At 31.2% G+C, this 23,402-nt stretch overlaps 1 protein-coding gene across 22 annotated transcripts in view; it reads left to right on the forward strand.

Annotated features, from left to right (window-relative positions):
• The window catches only part of Adgrl3 (adhesion G protein-coupled receptor L3), a 785,567-nt gene that overhangs the window by 248,766 nt on the left and 513,399 nt on the right, over nucleotides 1–23,402 (forward strand). The window lies entirely within an intron of this gene.

Here is a 23,402-nt window from a genome sequence, read left to right on the forward strand (position 1 = left end):
TATATTATCTAAATATTATTTATATTATCTATATTATCTTGAAAGCAACCTGTCATCACTTCTGCCATATACTCTTTGTTAGAAATGACTCAAAGTCCTGCCCAGCCTCAAGGGCAATGTATTATTTAAGGGTGTGGAAACCCCCAGGCAAGAATTACTGGGGTTCATCTTGAAATTAGCCATACATGTTAATACTTGAGATTTAAAAGAAATATTAAAAAATATATTTATTTTGAGGAAAGTCTTGATAGATGGCCCTGACTTTTAACCATGAATCTGTGACTAATGCAAGAGGTTTTTCTCTTTAGTAGATCAGACTTATTCTTTTTAGACCATAGCTTTCTCATTTGTGAAGTGTCTTTGCTATTTGGTGTCATTTTCTTCTATTCCTCGTGACTGGATTTTGGGAGACACGGAATCTGATTGGGTGTAAGAGACAGTAGTAATACAAATCAGTTAAATATGTTGAAAACTAGAAAGAATACATTAGATTTATAATTATAAGGCTACTGGTGATCACTTTGAGTGAATTTTCAATTAACAAAGGAGTCAACGTGGACTAGAAGAAATTAGAGATTGAAGTGGCTATAAAGTAATGTAGGCAACATTTATTGGTTACTAACAAACATTTTGAAGAGAAGAAGCTTCTGTTTGTACATGTATAAGTGTATATGTAAGGTTCCATGTATGCTTTAAAAGAAAATGAAACTACAAAAAATTTTTCAGGGAGAAAGACATCATTCAGAGGTAAAATGTGCCTTAGTCTCACTGCCCTTTGTTCCCTGTGTACCTTTCACAGTGACTAGATCACAGGAAGCACAGGCAAGGGTCTGGTAATGGAAGGATGGAATTTTTTCTTCCATTATTGGAGTTATGCACACGTGATTAAGAGTATTGGGAACCACATGGAGACAATCACTTCTTAGTTTAACAAGAACACTTCTTAGTTTAACAAGTTGTGTTTGAACAAGTTCCTTCAAGTTTTTGTGACTCACATTTTTCTTAAGTAAAATGAGTGTAATTTCAGTCTGTATATAAATAAATGAGGAAGGAAAACAACCCCCAAACATGTATATTGTTTATAACAGGACTTAAGCCCAAAGACTAATAATTATTAACCATTATTATTGTCTATTTTGTCTACAAAATAAAAGATTTTCACCTTTAAATTAGATAGCTCTTTCTGTCGGACTGGGATTCTTAATCCTTGGTATGTTTTATTGACATTTAGTGATTGCAGACATATACTGAGCATCTATTAGATGCCAACCCTTGTGTTAGTTGATGACCTCACAGAGATGAATAAAACATGAACTTGTCTTTGGGCCTTATTAACCAGAGAGGGTTATAAACACAAAGGATGGTAATAAAGTATCCTGAGCTCTGTGATACAATTGTTAATAGATATTTTCAGGTAACATCAGAAAAACCTTGCAGATAAAAATAGCCACAATCATTACAGAAGTAGTGATTATTTGGTGATGAAAAGAAAGATGGTAAGGATATGTTCTTGAGCTCTATTTTCAGAATACAGCCAGAAGATAGAACACTTTAGAAGAGTATGTTTAAAGTGCAATATGAATGTAAGGTGGCTTAAGGAAAATTCTATTGGAAGATTCAGTATATAGTCTTGATATTAACATGTAAGTGTCTTTTTATTGAATAATTTGTAAACAGGGAAAATAAAAGAATGTGGGATCCCATCCAAGTTTGTGAATGAAAGTGAAATAAACAAATTTGAGTATTTTCTGCCAAAGGCTTTCTTTTACCTCCCTATCAGGTGAGGCTCTAGAAATGACATACAAGAAACAGCAGAGTTTCCCTGTGTTTTATAGTCAATGACAATTTTAGGACGCTGCAATATTTTTTTTTTTATTTATTCATGGGTTTGATGAGTAACAGGGTATTATACAGTACTTGAATGCTAAGTGTCGGAGTACGGCTGGCTGGGCAAAATAACCGGGGGGTGACGAGCAACTTCTGTACGTTGATACAGCAGGAGAGGGAGCCGTTTATTGCAGGACAGGAGCAGTATTTATACATTCCACACAGCTTATCTAATTAGCATAAACTAGATACATCAGTCAACCAATAAGGAATCTCCACACTTAATAGCTCGCTTTTGTTACTTCTCAAACCACTCCCTCTGGCATTTTGCCAGGCACCATCCAGACTTGTTTAGGAACTTTAACATTCCCCTGACAAAATGCCAGGTGTTATTTTTGACTTGTTTACAGACTCTAACAGCTAAGTTTATAGAACCAAAGTAGGATTAGTCTTGCCATAAAATTGTTTTTAATGTTAATATTTTAAGGTTAAAATTTTCTTTCATCTATCACTTTAATAACAAAAAGAAAAAATCTGACAAATGTTCTCATTTTCTTCTTATAATTTGTTTTCCTTAAGCAGAAATGAATATACCAACTTCGTTAGCATTGTGATTGATTTCACTAATTGTAGTAGACATACATATCTCAAAACTTTAAGTAGAGTTAGTAGTTCTTTAGTATATAAAGCATATACTTGACTTGAGAACTATTTTATTTCTCCTATTTATCCAAAGGTAGTGTATGTCCTCCAAAGATAAATCAGTTTTACCCACCAAGATTTTGAAGTTGCTAGTTAAATTAGTACAAATTACTATCCTGCTCTCATTAAATCACTACAGCCCAACTGCAGAATTACATTTCTAATTTAAAATGATTAATCTCTCACCAACGAAGGTATGCACCTCATAACAATCAATTAAATTATTTTAGGCTAATCTAACAAACTATTATAGAACACTCAGGGAGAAGGTGAAGTAAGTGTCTTCTGTAGGGCTCTAATTGAACATTGTGAACAGTTTTCACGAGCTAGAAAAATTGTCTAATGCTTCTTTGCTTATCATCAATTTGCTCTGTAGTAAAATTTATTGATTGTCACATTTCATAAGGGCTCTTAATTCCCTGTGTAAAAATAATAGTATTTGTTTGAATCATGAAATTAAAAAAAAATATTTTACTAAAACCAGAAGGTGATAAAACAAGTTAGGATATCATTAGCAAAATTACTCTGTTAGATCAGCCTAAAGAGAAGGGAATTATTTCATTCTGTTTCAATTTAGGGCTCATCCTTGAAAGTCTGGCAAAGATTTGTGGTTTCTTTTCTGTGAGTCCCACACTGTCCCCATGGAACTACACCTGTCTCAGAGTATGGAGAAACTGTATTAATGGTGAGATACTTTCTATAAAGGCACATTTTAAAAAATTTATTATTTTTAGATATACAAGATAGTAACGTGTATTTTGACATATAACACATATATGAGATATAACTTACTTTAATTAGGATTATATTCTTGTGGTTGCATGTACTGCGGAGTTTCACTGTGGTGTATTCATATATGAACATAGGAAAGTTATGTCCAATTCATTCAAGTGTCTTTCCTATTGTCATCCCCTCTCCATCACTTCATTCCCCTTTATGTAATACACTGACTTGCTGTTCTTCCCACCACTCCTTTATTGTTAGCATTCACATATCACAGAAAACATTCAGTCTTTGGTTTTGGGGACTGACATTTCACTTAGCATGATATTCTCTAGTTCCATTCATTTACCGGCAAATGTCATAATTTTATTCTTCTTTATGGCTCAGTAATAGTCCACTGTGTGTATGTATGTATTTATGTATCTATTTATATATCTACACAGACATATATCACATATATATATATATATATATATATATATATTTATGATATTGATTAATACAAACCACATTTTCTTTGCCTACTCATCTCTTGAAGGGTACCTAGGTTGGTTCCTTAGCTTAGCTATTGTGAATTGAGCTTCTATAAACATTGATGTGGCTGTGTCACTGAAGTATGCTGATTTTAAGTCATTTGGGTATAGACTGAAGAGTGAGATAACTGGGTCAAAAGGTGATTCCATTTCAGGTTTTCTGAGGAATCTGCATATTGCTTTCCAGAGTGGTTGCCTCAATTTGCAGTCCTGCTAGCAAAGTATACCCTTTTCCCACAATTTTGCCAATTTTTACTGTTCCTTATATTCTTGATAATTGTCATTCTGACTGGAGTGACATGGGATTTCACTGTAGTTGTAATTTCCATTTTTTTTCTAATTACTAGAGAGATTGAACATTTTTTTTCATTTATTTGTTGACAATTTGTATTTCTTCTTCTGTGAAATATCTTTGCCCATTTATTGATTGGTTTTTTTTTTTGGTGTTGAATTTTCTGAGTTCTTTATATACCCTAAAAATTAATACTCTGATGCACAGGTGGCAAAGATTTTCTTACACTCTGTAGATTGTTTCCTTTGCTGTGAAGATCTTTAGTGTCATACCATCCCATTTACTGATTTTTGATTTTACTTGTTGCACTGTAGGACTTTTGTTAAGGAAGTCATTTCCTAAGCTGACATGATGGAAAGTTGAGCGAAAATTTTCTTCTAGTAGGCGCAAGGTTTCTGGTGTAAATGCCTAGGTCCTTGATCCACTTTATTTGAGTTTTGTGCAGGGTGAGAATCAGGGTTAAATTTCAGTCTGCTACATATAGATTTCTAATTTTCACAGCACCATTTGTTGAAGAAGCTATCTTTTCCCCAATGTTTGTTTATGGTGACTTTTTCTAGGATGAGATAACTGTATTTATGTGGGTTTGTCTCTGTGTTTTTTATTCTGTGTCATTGGTCTTTGTGTCTGTTTTGTTGTCAATACTGTTTTTGTTACTATTGCTCTCAACTATAAATTTATGGTCTGGTATTGTGGTGCCTCCTGCATCACTTTTCTCACTAAGGATTGCTTTGGCTATTCTGGACTTCTTATTTTTTCCAAATGAATTTCACGACTGCTTTTTCTATTTCTATGAAGAAAATCATTGGAATTTTAATAGGAATTGCATTTATGTGAGTAGTGCTTTTAGTAGTATGGCCGTTTTGACAATATTAATTCTGCCTGTCTAAGAACATGGGTAAACTTTATATCTTTTAAGGTCTTCTTTAATTTCTTCCTTTAGTATTCTGTAGATTTCATTGTAGAGGTCTTTTACTTGTATTTTATTTTAGTTTTTGAGGCTACTGTGAATGGGACAGTTTCCTGATTTCTGATTTAGCTGATTCAGCAATTTGTGTATAGATACACAATTGAATTATGAGTATTTATTTTACATCCTGCTACTTTGCTGAACTAACTTTTGAGTTCTAGAAGGTTTTTGGAGGACTTTTACAGTTCTCTTAAATACAGAATCACATCCTTGGCAAACTGGGATAGTTTGAGGTATTCTTTTCCTATTAGTATCCCTTTAATTTTGTTCTTTTTCCTAATTTCTCTGACTAGAATTTCAGGGACTGTGTTGATTAGGAAAGGACTGTGAAAGAGGGGGTCCCTACCTTGTTCCAAAGGGAAGACGTTCAGTTTTTCTCTGTTTAGAATGATGTTGATCTAGGGTTTAACATATATAACATGTTCTTACTATCTCTAGTTTTTATAGTGTTTTGAGTATGATTTGATGCTGTATTTTGTCAATTTTTTTTCTGAATCTATTGAGATAATCATGTGGTTCTTGTCTTTAAGTCTGTTGTACTGAATTACATTTACTGATTTCTGTACATCGAACCACTTTGCATTCCTCGGATGAATCCCACTTGATCATAGTGCACTATCTTTTTAATATGTTTTTGTATGTGATTTGTTAGTATTTTATTAATAATTTTTTGCAACTAGTTTCATCATGGACATTGGTTTGAAGTTTTCTTTCCTTGATGTGTCTTTGTCTGTTTTTAGTATCAGGGTGATACTAGCTTCATAGAATGAACTTAAGAAGGGTTCCCCCTTTCTCTATTTCATGGAATAATTTGAAGAGGATTGGTGTTAGTTTTTGTTTAAGGGTTTGATAGAGCTGTACTGAGAATCTATCAGCTTCTGGGCTTTTCTTTCTTGATAGGGCTTTGTTGTATCTTCAATTTCATTGCTTGAAATAGATCTATAATTTTAAAATTTCAAATAAATCTTGTATGTCCTCCTGATTCAATTTGGGTAGGTCCTATATCTCTAGAAATTTGTTGATGCCTTCATGATTTCTATTTTATTGGAGTATAAATATTCACATAGTTTCTGATTATTATATTTTAGTAGTGTTTGTGGTGATACTTCATTTATTCATCACAAATTTAATAATTTGAGTTTTCCCCCCTATTTCTCTTGGTTATCTTAATTAAGGGTTTATCAATTTTATTTATTTTTTTAAATAACCAACTTTTTCTGGATATTTTTTGTTGTTGTTTCAATTTCATTGGTTTCAGTGCTGATTTTCATTATTTGCTATCTTCTGCTTTTGGTGTTGATTCTATAATCTATTTATAGGTCTTTGAGATGTAATGTTGGGTTATTTATTTGATGATTTCTGTTCATTTGATGAATGAATTTAATGCAATGTACTCTATTCTTAGAACTATTTACCCCTAATAGTATCCCTGATTTCTTCTGCTATACATTGGTCATTCAATAGTATACTTTTTAGTCTCCAAGTGTTAGTGTAGCTTCTATTTTTTTATTTTATCATTGATTTCTAACTTTTTTCCATTATGATCTGATACAATGCAATATATTATCTGTTTTTATTGTTGTTGTTGTTTTGTATTTGCTGAGAATTGTTTTTTCGCCTAAGGTATGATTTATTTTAGGGAATAATCCATGAGCTACTGAGAAGAAAGTATATTCAATCATTGATGGATGAAATATTTCATGTATGTCTAATTATGAATTGTATTATTTAGTTCTATAGCTTCTTTATTTAGGCTTTGTTTGGAGGATCTATCCAGTGATGAGAGAGGTATGTTAAAGTCATCCAGTATTATTGTGTTTTGGTCCATTTGGTTCTTGTAATTGATAAGGGTTTGTTTGACGTACATAGATCCTCCATTATTTGGGCATCAATATTTATGATTATTATGTGTTGTTGATGTACAATTCCCTTAAGCAGTATGAAATGACCTTTGTTGTCCCTTCTGATTATCTTTGGTTTGAAGTTCACTTTATCTGATATCAGGATAGAAAGCCCTCCTAGTTTGTGAAATCCATGTGAATGACATCTTTTTTTCTCATCCTTTTACCTTTAATCTGTGGATATAATTGCCTCTGAGATGAGTCTCTTTGAGAGAGTATATTAGTGGGTCTTGTTTTTTAATGCAATCTGCCAGTCTGTGTCTTTTGATTGATGAAATTAGGCCATTTATAATCAATGTTATTATTGAGAAATCATTTTATTTGCTGTCATATTGATTTATTTTTGTTTTTCATTGGAATTAGTTTTTGCTTTAATTGACTACTCTTGTAGTGTAATTTCTCCCTTTTCTCGTTATCAGTTCTATTTTTCAATTTTTCTTCATGAAATATTTATTAAGTATGTCTTATAGTGCAGAGTTTTGAGATGTGAATTCTCTTAACTTTTGTTTATCATTGAAGATTTTTATTTCATTATCAATTCTGAGGCTTAATTTTTGGGGGTATAGTATTCTTGGCTTGCATTCATTTGCTTTCAGACCTTAGTATATATTTTTCCAAGACCTCTTAGCATTGTAGGTCTGGGTTGAGAAATCAGCTGTGATCCAAATTGGTTTCCCTCAAAATGTGACTTGTAGTTTTCTCTGGCAGGCTTATGAATGTAAATTTCTAAGGTAGATTTGGGGGAATGTTAGCAAAACTCACTGAATTTTTGAAGCAATGATGAATTATTACTACCAAGTATTAGGTATTGATTAATATTCATAAAATATATCTTTCATTTTCTATATTTTGTCAAAATACCTGCCAAAACCTTTTGTTAATTATTATAACTATTGAGATTCCATAGAAGCATTAATAATAATTTAAGGATTTAAAGTTCAAGTCAATGATATTAAATCAGTGATAAATGAAACAAGTTCTATTACCTCAATGGTTTTATAGACTTTGCATTTTTAGTGTTGAATTCTGTAGGGATTATCATATTCATCATGAACAAAATCTGTACTTCATGTACTGATGAAAAAATAATAATAGCCTTTAATTTTGAGAAGTCCTTATTTTTAGGTAAGCAATTGAGTTAAGAATTTATACTTTACTTTGAAAAGATAAGTCAGCCTCTCAACAAATATGGGTAGATTAGCAGTATTGTATTCTGTCTTGGGAAACTTTTGGTCTGTGCTGTGTTTTGATCTTGTGATTCATCATTGTTACCATTGTATTTATGAGTCAGATTTTCTGTTGCACAATAATCATACTCTTTTTTTGTAACTTATTCTTTTCTAAATTATGTGCTTTTTGGACTCTCTAGTACTGTGATTAATTACTCAATGAACATTCCTGTGTAGAAATAATTTATAAGAAGGTGGTTTTTGTTAGGGCTCTTCTCTCCCTTTTGTTTCTTTCCTTTCCTCCCACTCTCAAAGGGTTGAATTTGTTTTATGTGAAAAAGCTGAAAAAATACAGAGAAATGAATGAAAAGATTTTATAACAAATTGTCTTCTGTCAAATTTGAAAAAAAACATCATTTGGAAATACATTTAATACATATTTTTAGGACTATATTCACAACTTTTCATTAATTTTTAATTTATTACATATCATCTTAATTTCAACAGAGTTTGGTACACCATATAAGTAGTATAAATTCAAAAAGTCACCAGAAGAAATTAAATTTTTTCATTATTTTGTCAAATCTTTATAGCTTAATTTTCATCTGATTATGTGGACAAACTTTGGTCTGGTAGCTTTTTCTCTATTTCATTATTATTAAACTATTTTAGCATTGCTTTTTAAACATAGTGTCACTTTACATAAATAGCATGATACAAAAGTTTTACCCTCAATTTGAAGAGATAAAAGCTCATGCTTTCTTTTGTAAAGACATTAATATACCAAAACTGAGTAAATTCTCAGGAATTTACTTGAGTGCTTGGTACAAAAATGTTATGGGACCAAGAATTTGAACTGTAAACCTTTTCAATTATTATTACCAGAAGTTTCTTTCCAGTTGTGTTTTACAGTTTGTGCTGTCTATGATTAAGAGTGTATCTTGCAGTGTATGTTGGTGTTAAAGTAAGTACATCTACCGTAATATTTTGATGCTTCTTTATATTTTTTATTTTCTAAATCTTTAAATATGCACACATGCACACACATATATATTTCTACTAGATAATTCATTTTTTAAAAAGCCAATTTTTAATGTTTTATGTATTTCATTTCTTCACTTCAAATAAGGCTTGAAGTAGATGATTTCAAGAATTTTCACTAGTTCTGACACACCATCATTATCCAAATATGGATTTTGTACTTTTTACATATATTAAGCTATTTTAGTTAATTTCTCCATAAAATGTCTTAAGAGTCACATGTTTCATTTTTATTTCCTTATAAATTTGCTTTGAGAATAGAACATAAAATAATAATTACTTTCATTTGGAACAGAATCTCGCAGAGCCAATAAAAAGTTGATGAATGTCAGAGTAATTTTTATGAGCATCTAGAATTAACTCTGTACTAAAAGGATTAGAGTTACATTTCTTTTCCTGGTAAATTTGGATCTTTGATTATATTTTAAGATTCATAAACTTAGATTGAGATATGTGCTTATGTAAAAGTATATCCAGTGACGTCAGGGTGATTCTTGTAATTATGTTAGTGAGCCTTTACTTTTTTGGACTGGTTGACTATGAATCAACAAAGCAAAAAAAAAAAAAAAAAAAAAAGAAAGGGAAAAAGAGGGACCATTGAGGGGTCATGTCTGAGAGCAGTTAACGGATTCTTTGGGTTTAATGACCTCTGAAATGCATTTTTTAATGCTCCTTAGAATTCAAAGAAACTTCTTCATTAGGTTGTCTGTTTTAACCACTGGAAATACTGATGTTCTCCAAACTGCCAGTCACATTTATTTTTTGGCCTCTGCTATATATTCTTACATATAAATCTGTCAAAAATAGTTCCATACTGGGGAATCCAGTGTGGAACTATTTGACTCTATCTGGATAATGAGTAGAAAATTTTATCTGGATAATGAAAATATTTTGCAGTTTGTTGTTTAATGAAAGGATTCAGTAAATTTGCCTTTAATCATTGATTTGTAATAATATACTCCTTTCTGTATGAAATTTTTACAGGTATATGTTTGTGTACACATGTGTATATTTTGTATATATTCATACGTATGTAGAGTAAAGAAATTCTATTTCATATGATGTTATGTTTCTATGATAAAGAAAAATATATAAGTATACCCTAGAAAGCTTATAAGATATTTTCTTTTCATCATTTGAATCAGATGGGAAATACTCCAAACAGATTATTTTTGTTCTGATGGTAGGCATTTGAGTATGCATTTCAGCTAAACTGACCAGTGAACTGTCAAAATTTTCCTTTTTCTTTTTCCTCTATTTCCCTCTTATATATTAGTTATTAGCAGGTCTGCTTCAGGTAAAATTGTAAAGGAGATATCTTTTTGAAATCTTGACTCAAATATTTTTTTTAATGCCTGGCTTGTACCATATGAGAAATTTTCCTTTTGATTAGAAATAAATTCACATTAATAAACTACTAGTCCCTCTCAGTATAGATCAACTCTCTGTGCTAGAAAATATTTTTAAAAAGAACTTTTAAGGAGATATTTAGACATAAACTTTATATATGTGGAACACACATACTCCTAAAGCAAGGACATATTCTTGGAAAAGAAACAAACAAACAACAAATGATTAAACTACCTTGGTGATGTTACCTAGCTACCTTCCTACAGAGTACTTTGGTGCAAAACATGGTCAGGCCATAAGCATTCCTGGTATCTGTGAAACTATACAGTATGATTTCCCTGTCCACCAATAGAAATGATGCTTCCTCCATGAAAGGGAGCTATTATTTGGAAACCTTTAAAAATAATCTTTTAAAGAAGTTTAGGAAACTAAAGAAGATTTAAATCATAAAGTGTTTACTGAGCCCAGCATGAGAGGAAATACCATGGTGCTTTGTCTAGATTAAGGTAACTAGGTAATATGAGGGGTAAAAATACAGGACTTAGGAAATTCCAGGGTTGAATTCATTGGAAATATGTACCTTAGAAGCAAAATGATAATAACAGTTTTTACATGATATTGAAAACATTCATGTTCATATTAATATTGTTCCCTTTTTATAATTTAATAATTTCCCCTTTCATTACAAAATGAACATACTTGTCATATCCAAATATGTAGAATTATTTTTTTATTTTATTTAAAAATATTTTTCTACTTTATTGAGGTATGTTTTAGTATGTTTTGTTTCATCAGATCAAAAGACCTGACAAGAACAATGGAAAGAGTACAAATTTATTTGGGGTACATTGTTGGTTCTTTTCATGGTCAGCTGACTCCATAACTCTGGGCTCAAAGAGAGACAGAATATCATAGTAGAAGGACATGGCATAGGAAAGCAGTTTCAAACCAGGAAAAAATAAGGAGAGAGCTCTGCTCACCAAGGACAAAATGTAAACCCCCAAAACACACGCCAAGTTGCTTACCTCCTCCAGCTACCACCTACTTGCCTACAGTTACCACTCAGTTAATCCATATAAGTAAATTAATACACTGATAAGTAAAGATTCTCATAATCTAATCATTTCACCTCTAAATTTTCTTGCATTGTCTCACACATGAGCTTCTTGAGAATACTTCATACTAAAACCATATCAAGGGTGTAATTTATAAAGAGGGTGACATGTATTTAAGGTGTTTAACTTGCTATTTTGATGAATGTGTGAATCATGAAATGATTACCATAAGCATCCTAAGTAGCATATCCATCTACCCATAAAATTACCATATTCTATTCTTTTGTTCCTTCTCCTCCTTCTTGTCATAATACTTAAAAAATTTCAAAGGTACAATACATTATATACCATATTATATATCAGATCTCCAGCTTTCATTTATCTTATATAACTGAACTTAGTACCTTCAGCCAACATTTACCCATCTCCTGCTTCACCGTTGCTGCCAGCAACCACTCTGTTCTTTGAGTCTATGAAGTTCACTAGTTTAGATTTCACATGTAATTGAGGTAAATGAGGACATTTAATATTTGCCATTCTGTGTCCAGCTTAGTTCACTTAACACAGTGTCCTCCAAGTTCATCAGTGTTGTTTTAGGTAGTAAGATTTCCTTCTTTCTTAAGGTGAAATAACATGCTTTGCCTATATATATATTCCATATTTTCCTAATCAGGTTATTCATATTCAAAATATATAAGGAGTTCAAGCAACTCAGTTGTAAAACAAACAAAAACAACCCAATTTAAAAACTGAGTAAAAGACCTGCATATACATTTCTTAAAAGAAAATAGAGATAGCCAAAAGGGATTTGAAAATGTGCTCAACATTAGAGAAATGCAAATGGATTTCAAAATTCTTAAAAATACACATACACACATCCCAGAGATTGGAATAGGGGTTCTTAACCACTGAACCACATTCCCAGCCTTTTTATTTTTTATTTTGAGACACAGTCTCACTTAGTTGCTTAGGGTCTTGCTAAGTTGCTGAAACTGGCTTTGAACTTTCCGTCTTCCTGCCTTAGCCTCTCAATCCCCTGGGATTTAATATTCTTAATATTAAATTACAGGGAATCATTCTGAGACATTGATTTATTTGCTAAGCAATTTATATTGATCAATATTGATGCCTCAGGTATAATTATTAAATTAAAATGTATCTAACAACACCTCTAGTAATATTCTGGCTGTAGTCATGAACATTCATTTATTTCAGGCACCTAGAGTCTGAGACTGTAAAACTGTCAATGACCTAATTAGATACAATGACCTAATTAAGCTCACTGATAGGATTTAGTTAAATTAAAGCATTCCATGCATTTTCTTCATTCTGACTAGAATTAATGTAGTAATTGCAAAATCTTTTTCATACACTAAACATAGAGAAGAATAAGGAGTTACAAATCACAGAAGTGCTTTGCACTTCCTGAGTGATGACTAAGGATGTCAGTATTATTGTCTTAGTTATTTTACCTCCTCACATGCAAATGACAGAGCTGGAGGAAAATTAACCTCAAAATTATCTAACACTGAAAAGCCAACAAGAGCCACTAGAAAGGTACATGTTCTTCATGTGGGCAAAATCCTGAAGTTTGTTGCAATAAAATAAATTTCCTAATAAGATGATTAAAGGACATTAAAGTTAGTCTGTATACACATTTATGTTAACAAGAGGTTGGGATATTTTGTTTGATTTATTTTTTTAAACTACGTATTGGAATATGCATTTTCAATAATGGTAAAAGACATTATAAAGGGATTCTTTTTCAAAGGCCACTATTATATTTAGTTCAGTTTACTTAGTTAACAGTCTCCTCATTCTTCCACCGGAGAAAAGTAATTATCTTTCATTTATCTTAATATTTTTAGGTCAAAAAAAAAGAAGTAAAGGTCTAACTTTTGTGATTAGACTCTCATGCTGCTTGCATGTCATTTAAAAAAATCATTGGTAAATTTTCATAAAAATATATTTTCTTTCTGCATCTCATTGTCTTGAGATATTTTAGCAAATATTTTAATGTAAAATATCACTGAAAATAAATTGGTGTTATAAATTAGAAAGAGAAATTAATCTTTGAATCATCTTCAAACATAAGTCATGCTCATTAATTTCAGTCATGCTGGAAAATCCAAACCTTGAAAATCATTTATTCTAAAATTGATAAGCATTAGATTTTCAATTGTTTTAACTCACCATATTTTTAACTATCAAAACATTAGCACAGACTTTGTTATTGAATTTAAAATATTGTAACCTAAAAATCTTTCAACATTTTCTGTGGTAAGAAATTGTTTACTTTGGTCTTCATCCATTATCCCTGTGAGAAAAACTTCAAGAATATTATATTTCATAATAATATTGGCCTGAAATTACCCAGATTTTCATATTTCTAAAAATATGCCAGCTTGGTTATAACTGATGGATTTTCTATCACAGTCCATGTGTGTTCCCTTACTTTATTTTTAGCTGGAGGCAAGGAAGGGTTAAACTATGACACTATACATCTTTCTGTACAATATCCCAATTGGTGTTATTTTGGAAGCTGGGTGCTTCTGTATTGTCCTTGTGAATAACCACTGCTGAGAAGACTGAACATAGAAATGATTTATTTACTTAAACATCACTTTTTTTTAACTCCAGAACTCAAACATATTTTTACTAAAGGTGGGGGGTGCTTTTTCAGGCATAGAAACAGTGATGTCTTTCGATACATAAGAGCCATTAACCCATTTATAGAACGGGTCTCAATTATTGAGAACACAACATTTTATGAAAAAATTTCTTGTGAATCTGTCTTAAAAAATAGTCTGTCATAATATTTTGGACAGCCCACTTTTATGCATTTTGGAAGTGTTCTTTCTTCATTTCAGTTTCATGATCTCCATTTAGATTAGGTTGGCCTAAATTAAATAAAATGTAACTTGAAGATAATTACATAGTATATCTTGTAACCTAATGGGGAATTAAAAAATAGTCACCTTACAGAATACCATCTGTCTCATATCAGTGAAAAGAGTTCATGAAAATTTCCAGTTTTTGTGTATTTTGAGTAGTATAGATACGTATGTGTTGCAAAGTTCTCTAGATAAGGTCCTGTATTATGTTTAGGTTTCATGTACTTCCTCTTTTCTTAATAAGGCTGTCTTTTTGTTTTCATGTTTTGTTTTTGCCACTAACCAAAATCTCTTTTGGGTCTTATTGTCTTAAGTAAAGGTACTATTTTGGGATGATTACCTTATCTCTCAATATCAGAAAATTTGTAGTATTAATTTTTTGACTTTTTTAGGAGTGAGTCAGTGTACCTTTGTAAATGTCATGATTGGCACCATATGAATTGAGATGTTATTTATTTATTATTATAAATATACCAACATATACATAGTAATTGAATAGACATGGCATTAGATCATGAACTCATATTCTTTTGTTGTTGTATTTCCCAAAGTTTTGCCAACTTATTATTACACTGTGCTGCTCTATTGTTCTCCTGATGCTGGTCTAGGTCAGTTTTTACCCTAATAGAACTAACTGAAGCAGGATGAATTGGAAAAAAAAAAAAAAAAGGATAGTTTCATTCTGATTTTTTTTTTTACCTCCTTTTTTTTTTTAACCTCCCAAGTAACCTCTTTAATGCTGAGGAGATATTTTTGATAACAAAATGTGATTCCTTATTTGGGAAACTGGAATGTTAGTATTTCAAACTTAGACATTCTTTGTATTGTTGAATGAAATGAAATAAAGCATGGGGAATTCTTTATTGATGATCGTATTTCTACTAAGTTGTATGTATTTGCTAAATGTTTCTACAAATGCATGCCCAGTAATTATTTGCAATATTTGAAGAACTTAAAAAAGATTAAATTTACTTTCCATACTAATTTCTTTTTCATGAAGACTGTACTTGTGATTTAATTAGCTATCTTAAAAGTTATCTTTTGTACAATGACCCATTCATAATGGACTAGTCATTTATAAATGCTAATTATCAATTACAATAAAATGTGTTGATGGGCTCCTGTTTTCAAACTGTGTCTTAGTAACCTTACTGTGTTAACTATTGATTTTAAAACCATAAATACATATTTAAATGAATTTCTAGTCAGGCTAAAGTTATAGCAGAAATATTGCATCATATGCCACAGCCTTAGAAACTTTCCCTGACTCCCTGTGGGTATTTTAAGCACTGATACTCCATAATGGGCCCCATTACGGAAGGTGTTTAATTTGAGACCTATCCAGGTACACCCTACTGAGATGAGATAATTTCAAAACACATGTGTTTTCTCTCCTGCCTGGTTGTCCTACTGATACACTAAATGTAGGGAATTAAATATAGGAAAGCAATATTATAATATTTTGGGAATCATAAAAGGTATGATTCCTTCTTAATCTGAAAAAATATTTCAAGCACAGTGTACACATATTCTTTTTATAGAAGGAGATGCTAAAGCATTGACTTAAGTTCACTTTGCATTTTTAAAATTTGTAACATTTTATAGTAATATCTTACTAATACTAAAATTCCTTTTGAAAAATCACATTGATTTTTTTTTTTTTACATTGTGAACATACATGATTTAAAACCAAATAATATGAAAGAGGTGTTTGGCTTGACCACACATGGTAATTAAACCAAAAGGAAACTATGATATACTACTCTAACTTGTGAGCTATACATTCTCCTACAGCCCTCTTTGTTTTGAGAAGTATTCAAAGTATAACTACATATGTATTTTTTTCCTTACCATGTAGAAGAAGCTGGAATACAATGAATTTAACATTAATTACTGCCTTATATACTTTAACCTGCACTATTCTAACTTTATTGTTAGGTCAATTATGTAGGGCCTATCATTGTTTGCAGAGGAAACTAGTGTTAAAAAATGGCACATTTTTCCTACTTTAGTCCCCCAAATCCACACCGTAGTTTAATGTGATTCTGGTGATCTAATTTGACACTTCAAAATCATTGACACAGCAATGGGAATAACTCATTGCCAATCTTGAGTATAGTATCAGTTACATTGATAATATTATTTAGAACTTCTCAGGAGAAAATATTATTATGTTGGTTTTAAATTAAATCCTGGAATTGCACTTATAAAACACATGGTCTCTAGATATAATGCCACAGTTGTCCATCATGAACTACTCAAGTAATTTTTACAAAATTGCCTAAAATATAATTTAACATAAGACAATACTAGGCTATCCTACTAAGGGCTCCCTAGATAGTAAGAATCTAATAAGTATTAGAAACATTTTAAGTTATCTTGGCCTGTCATTTAAAATAAGAATGGGAAAGTCAAGAATAATTCTATTTTGAAATATCTTTCCATATTCTCAGTAATATTCTAAATGATCTCAGTTCCCTTATCAGGAAAATTGTATTACTAACAGAATAACTTTCTCATGATCATTGAAAATAATAGTGCTAGAATTTGAAACCATTTCAAATATTTATTCGGTAAGTGCCTTTGTATTCTTTTTCAGATTTTAAAAAACATGTTCTGTTACTTAAGATAAAACACTTTCTTGGCTCTGGAGAACCTCCAGATCATTGTTACTATGTTGTTTTCCAAATGAAATTAGTGGTCTTTCCTGTCACTCGCCCAGAATATGCCTGGATAAATACTGGTCTTCAGTATTTATTTAAATATGCCAAAGACATATATGATGCACATGGGACTCATTCAGAAGTGAAAAAATATTGTGTGCATTCTGTTTATGACACAGTCTTCATAAGGTGAAGTTTGAATATTTCAGTGTATAGCTGTATCCTAGCTCTTTATCATACTTTATTCAATATGCAAGGTAAACTAATCATAACTAACTAAAACTCCTTACTTTTTCAAAGGTGTGTTGCATAATCAGTATTCAAGAGCAAGATGAGAGACAGTGGAATCTAATGATTGTAAGCAAAAACCTTGGGTCTAGACTCAAGTGCAAATCTAACTCAGTCTAAATAAATTTTGGCTCAGTTATTTTTAGCTATGTGACCTCAGCAATATTTTAACCTGTATCCCTCAGTTTCCTCACTTGCTAATTAGGAATAAAATAGCCCCTTCTTCATGGGGTTGTTATAAGAGAATCATAATATTAATATTTACAATCAATTAAGTGAGTTAGTACATGAGAAGCTTTAAGAATAGTGCCTGTCAGGCTTGGTGGTGGTGCAACCTGTCATCCAAGCAAACTCAGGAGGCTGAGGTAGGAGGATCAAAAGTTTGAGGTTATCCTGGGCTGCTAATAGAAATCCTGTCTCAAAAGAAAAAAAAAAAAAAGAATGGTGATAGAGCACCTATAGCACTTATTGTGGGCATGAATCAGCGACAGACATATTAAAGATATTAAATACGTAATAAAGTTAACTGTTGCTATAGGAGAACTATCATTTTGTTTGGTTTCATGTAGATTTTGGAATAGAGTCCATGTTCCTCTTCAAATGGATTTATGTGGTTTTCAGTAGATACCCGATATATTCTGTATGTTTTAACTATAGCTTGCTTGTCCTTCTTAACTTTTACCTCTCTTTAAAACATGAAATAATTAATCTTTAATTATTATCATAAATGACATTTTAAAGGAATCAGCACCTTTTGAATATGCATTGAAATAATAGCTGTTCTCATTTAGAATGATTTTTTTTCACAAAATTTTTGATAAAAACTTGAAATTTTATAAGTACTTAAATTAATTAACTTATTTGTGATGTGTTGATAAAAGCCAGGGCTGTGTAGCTTTTCATGTGCAAAGCAGGTGAGCTAACACTGAGCTGTATCCCCAGCTCAGTATTTTCTCTTTAAAGAGCAAAGTATATGATTTATTTACAAATTGTACATATGGAAAGAACATGAGATCCAATTTTTTACTTCTAATTATGTAATTGTCAAGCAATTGCAATGCCTCCCATACTAGTTGCACTAACAGTTATTTATACTTACCTTTTGTTAACACTTATTGATTTCGTCTTCAGTTAAGCATATCAAATGGAGGTAAATATTACTTTACTCAAAGCCTATTGGAAATAAGCTCCAATCAGATGCTGTTTAAGATCTAAGGAAAGAGGTTAAGTCAAGGGTACTTCACAAGAAAATGATCCAGTGTAAAACATCAATCTGTTTCTTGGAGAAAAGATGTACTGCTCTAAAGCCAAAAATAGCATTGTTCATTAAATCCAAATATGTTCCTAAACATTAAGACACTCATTAGATCATAATATTATCTGAAAGATAATTAAATGAGTCTTTCATTCTAAAAGGGTTTATTAAAATTACCTTCCTAAATGGCTTGTTTTCTAATTTATCCTCAAATTATAATTATTTACAATACAGTTACAAGGGGATGTGTATTTTATTTATGCAACAACAAAAACTGGTATAATAGTTTATCATTTCATTTCTTAAAACATATTTAAGTAACTTTAAAATTAACGCTAACTTAAAATTAATTGAATAGAAATAAAATTCAAATTAACCTTATGATTAATTGAATAGAAACCCATCTTTCTTGCAGTAATCTTCTGGAGCCCATGGAGGAGACAGTGGGGGTGGGACTGAGGGAAGGATAGAACCAAAGTTCTTAGTTGATGGTTTGCTTTATTACTGAGCTTGTCTGCTCATTCCCAGTTTGAATCTTCTTACTGTATCTTCTATATCCATTCTATTTTTTTCCCTGCCGATTTGTTTTTCCTTTCACACAAATCATAGAACAGAAATATTTCTAAAACTCGTTTTTCTTGACTTTCTCAAAATAATCTATATTTTAAATCAGAACACTGTGAACTCCCACCAAACTAACTCTGGCAAATATTGTTGCTGACACTGCTTACCTAAGGTATTTTTCTTCTCTCCCCATTTTCCTTGTATATGCTATGACCAATTTAATCTTCTAAAAGCATGGTGTTTACAATGTAGCTTCTGATTCTATCCACTTTTCCACTCAGCCACTCACAAACTCCTATCAAATGTTCTTCTACCCAACTTAATACCAAATGTAATCTCATTTACCATTTATAACCCCACTTTTGAAAATAAATCCCGTCATTAAATGGGAACAAGAACTTTTCTAATTTATTGAGTTTATACTCTTTCTAGGAATCTTTATAGGTTCTTTATATGTGTTACCTTTCTTTAAGCCTTAAAACACCTGGTAAAAAAAGTATGAAATTCAGATTTACACATTAGGATATAACAATTTTTGATAATTTACTGTGGTCAGACAGCTAACAGTGCAAATAGGATTTAAAATTAGGTACTTCTCACACTGTTTATGCTGTTGCTCATGCCTCAGACTTGTGTGTGTGTGTGTGTGTGTGTGTGTGTGTGTGTGTGTGATGGTGCTGGGAATTGAACCCCAGGCCTTGTGTTTTCAAGGCAAGCACTCTATCAACTGAGCTACATCCCCAGCTTCTGGCTTAGACTTTATGATGGTAGCCTAGATCTTATTTTTTAAGGAAGTAAGGACATTTTGCAGACATAAAGAACTAAGAAATTATTATCACATTCAGATATAGGTTAAGGCCAATACATATTTACTGTATTTGTGAATTTCTTCCAGGTTGTATTTAACTTGTATACATTATAAAATATACATCTGTGCAGATAAATGGTCACTGCCAAATGCATAACAAATACCATTCTATCTAAAAGTGTTGGTAATTCTCAGAAATTAATATTTGATCTGAAATAGCATAATGGTTACTAAGCAGTGTTATGCAAATTTGGAACTCTGACCATGGTGCCTTATTATGTAAATGCAAAGCCTGCATTATTTTTCATGTAGTGACATACTAGGTATCATAAATAATAGTTGGTTTATTAATTTAATGACTCGTTTAGTAATCCAATTTCTGGTATTTATTCAATTTAATCAAGCTCCTTATCTCAAAATAACTATCAGGTATACTAAATAATTTTTAAAAAATAGTGTTTGCATGTTTGGTATCAATATAGAAGAACTAAAAAATTCCTTGGAATATATTCAATGTAAATATTTTTCCTTTTTAAGACAGAGGTTATGGTGATTTCTATGTATGGATGTTTCATGCGATTATATGTCACAAATCGCCCGATTTGCACTCAAATCAAGTTGAATTCACATTTCTTTGTATTGCATTTGATTCATTTCTGTTCTATCTGAATGGATCCTTAGTATTATTACATTCTAGGGTGCTTACTTAATCCTGACAAACTAGATGACTTGCCGTTCTACAACATGCTGTCTTTAACCACCTTTGTCTTTACTATAACAATCCTTAATCCAGAGTGTTCTTTGTCCAACTACAGTTCAGGGGAGTCTCATCCATTATTCAAATTCTAGCACAATTTCTCCTCTCTTCTTGCAGGTTTTCCAGATAAACCACACAGTGTTATCATCTGTATTGTTTATAACACTTTGTTTCTTTTTTAAAAATTTGATTTACAGATCATAAATTATGATTTATATTTTAATCTTTGCCTATCCTGCATTATCTCTTGTCCTTTTTTTCCTCCCTGTCCTCATTGTTTCCTCTTCCTCCTCCTCCTTTTCCCCCCATTTCAATGTAAGAATCATGCCTTTTATATATCACAAACCCCAGTAACCAAATGCAGCAAACACTTGAATCAAATTGACAAAAAAAAAAAAATACGTGAGTGAATTTGTTGAATTCAATGAATCTGTCCTTTATGAGTGTTCAAAATGATATAGAACTGTTCAAGATTGCATTCATTATTAGAACACTCAACTCATTATTACAACTAACTAGTCTCAATGGTTAAGTGTTTTATTAGTAATTATTTCATACAATGTTCTTTGGTCTCATAAATATTAGAATATAGGAAAGATCCTTGAACCTTACTGTGATTTTCGGGGTCAAATTGTTAGGAGAACCTGTTTAATGTATAAAAACTTCTATGAAAAATAGTAGGATCCAAACTCATCATGCTTTACAACTCCATCGTATAGCCTCACACACTCTCCCAATTGAGAACTAATAAATATACTTATTTAACAAATAAGAAAACTTTAAAGGAAAACCATATTTATACATTCTCAGAATTGAAAACTTTAACTAGCATTTTGAGCTCATTGTATATTTTACTCAGTCTAAACTCCTTTGAGACTCATTGTGTTTCTGCCTCATTCTTGTCATATGAAACATATTAACACTTTGATAGTGATGGGAGAAGACGAGTTATAGTCATTTAAATTTTCATCTTGCTGCCGTGCTCCTTTTCCTGATGAATTAATGTATCATAGAGATTCCATTTCATATTGGAAGGAGTGTTCCATGTAAAGTGGCTTTTTAGGAAGGCAGTTTTTTTTAACGTAATTTTGTTTTTAGACTTTATTTTTTTATTGATTTTAAAAAATCACAACAGAATGCAGTATAATTTTTATTACACATATATACTACAATTTTTCATATCTCTGTATATAAAATATGTGGACACCCAATTCGTGTCTTCATACATATACTTTGGATAATGATGTCTATCATATTCCACCATCCTTGCTAATCCCCTGCCCCCTCCATTTCCCTCCCACCCCTTTTCCCTAACCAGAATTCATCTATTCCTCCCATGCTCCCCCTCCCTACTTCACTATGAGTCAGCCTTCTTATATCAGAGAAAATATTCAGCATTTGTTTTTTGGGGATTGGCTAACTTCACTTAGCATTATCTTCTCCAAGGCCATCCATTTACCTGCAAATGCCATGATTTTATTATCTTTTTTTGCTGAGTAAAATTAGGAAGGCATTTTTGGGATCAATGTCCAACATCACCTTGTAGGGCAAGATTATGAAGCATTACTATATGTTTATGACTATGCAATATTTTTTAATAAATCATGGATACATTGGATGCTGTCTTATGTGACTTAGTGCATCCCTAATATCTTTGCTTGTTTTTTTATGTATATTAAGAACTTTGCTTTAGAAATGATTTAATTAAAATGTCCCTGTTATATAAAAATTGATTGGTTTAGTAAAGTTAATGACAAGATATAAATTGGAAGAAGTCATCCTAAAAAGTTTACTTTTCTAAAAAAAAGTATTCTGTGAATAGTGGTATACTTTCTTGTAGGTTATGAGCAATCTGTTCATTCTCATAATTTACATAATATAATCATCATAATTAAATATTAAATTAAATTAATCATATAATATTTAGTCCATGACAACATTGCTCTGGATAAAACACATTTTAATGTGTGGTATATAATATAAAATTACTAGTTTCAACTCACTTAATATTTGTATAACCCTATAAATTACATAACATTACTTCCGCCTTTATACAAACAGGGAAACTGAGGCACCAAGTCATTAAGTGACTTACTGGAGGTCACAGTTCTAGAACAGTAATTGAGATCAGGTAGTTAAGAATTTGTGTTCTTACTACTGGGATTTAAGTGAACAAAAAAATAAAATAGTTTGATAAACTTGTAATTTTGATATGATAAAGGTTAAGTTGCTGAGGCTGGCTTTGAAATTGAGATCCTCTTGCCTCAGTCTCCTGAGATGTTTGGGATTACAGTATGCACCACTGCACCTGGCTGGAAGCACATTTTAATAAAATTTTTAAAATTGTAATTTAGGTTATATCATGCATTAAATTTCAGTATTGAGATTTTAGACAATCAAACATAAAAGTAGCATCTTTTATAAATCTGTAATCACAATTGTTATAAAATGCTTAGAAAAGTAATGTAGTTAACATGTAGGAAAATTCTGAAAGAATATAAGAGCCTAAAATGAAAGTAACTTAACTTTCCCTTTCAAACTTATAGTAATAGTGAAGAATGAAAATATTTTACTATTTTAATGTTAGTAAAAATTATATTTGGTGAATGA

The sequence above is a fragment of the Marmota monax genome, unplaced genomic scaffold, assembly GCF_021218885.2.
Source record: "Marmota monax isolate L192 unplaced genomic scaffold, Marmota_monax_Labrador192_F-V1.1 WCK01_AAM20220418_F8-fsc00025, whole genome shotgun sequence".
NCBI classification, from domain to species: domain Eukaryota; kingdom Metazoa; phylum Chordata; class Mammalia; order Rodentia; family Sciuridae; genus Marmota; species Marmota monax.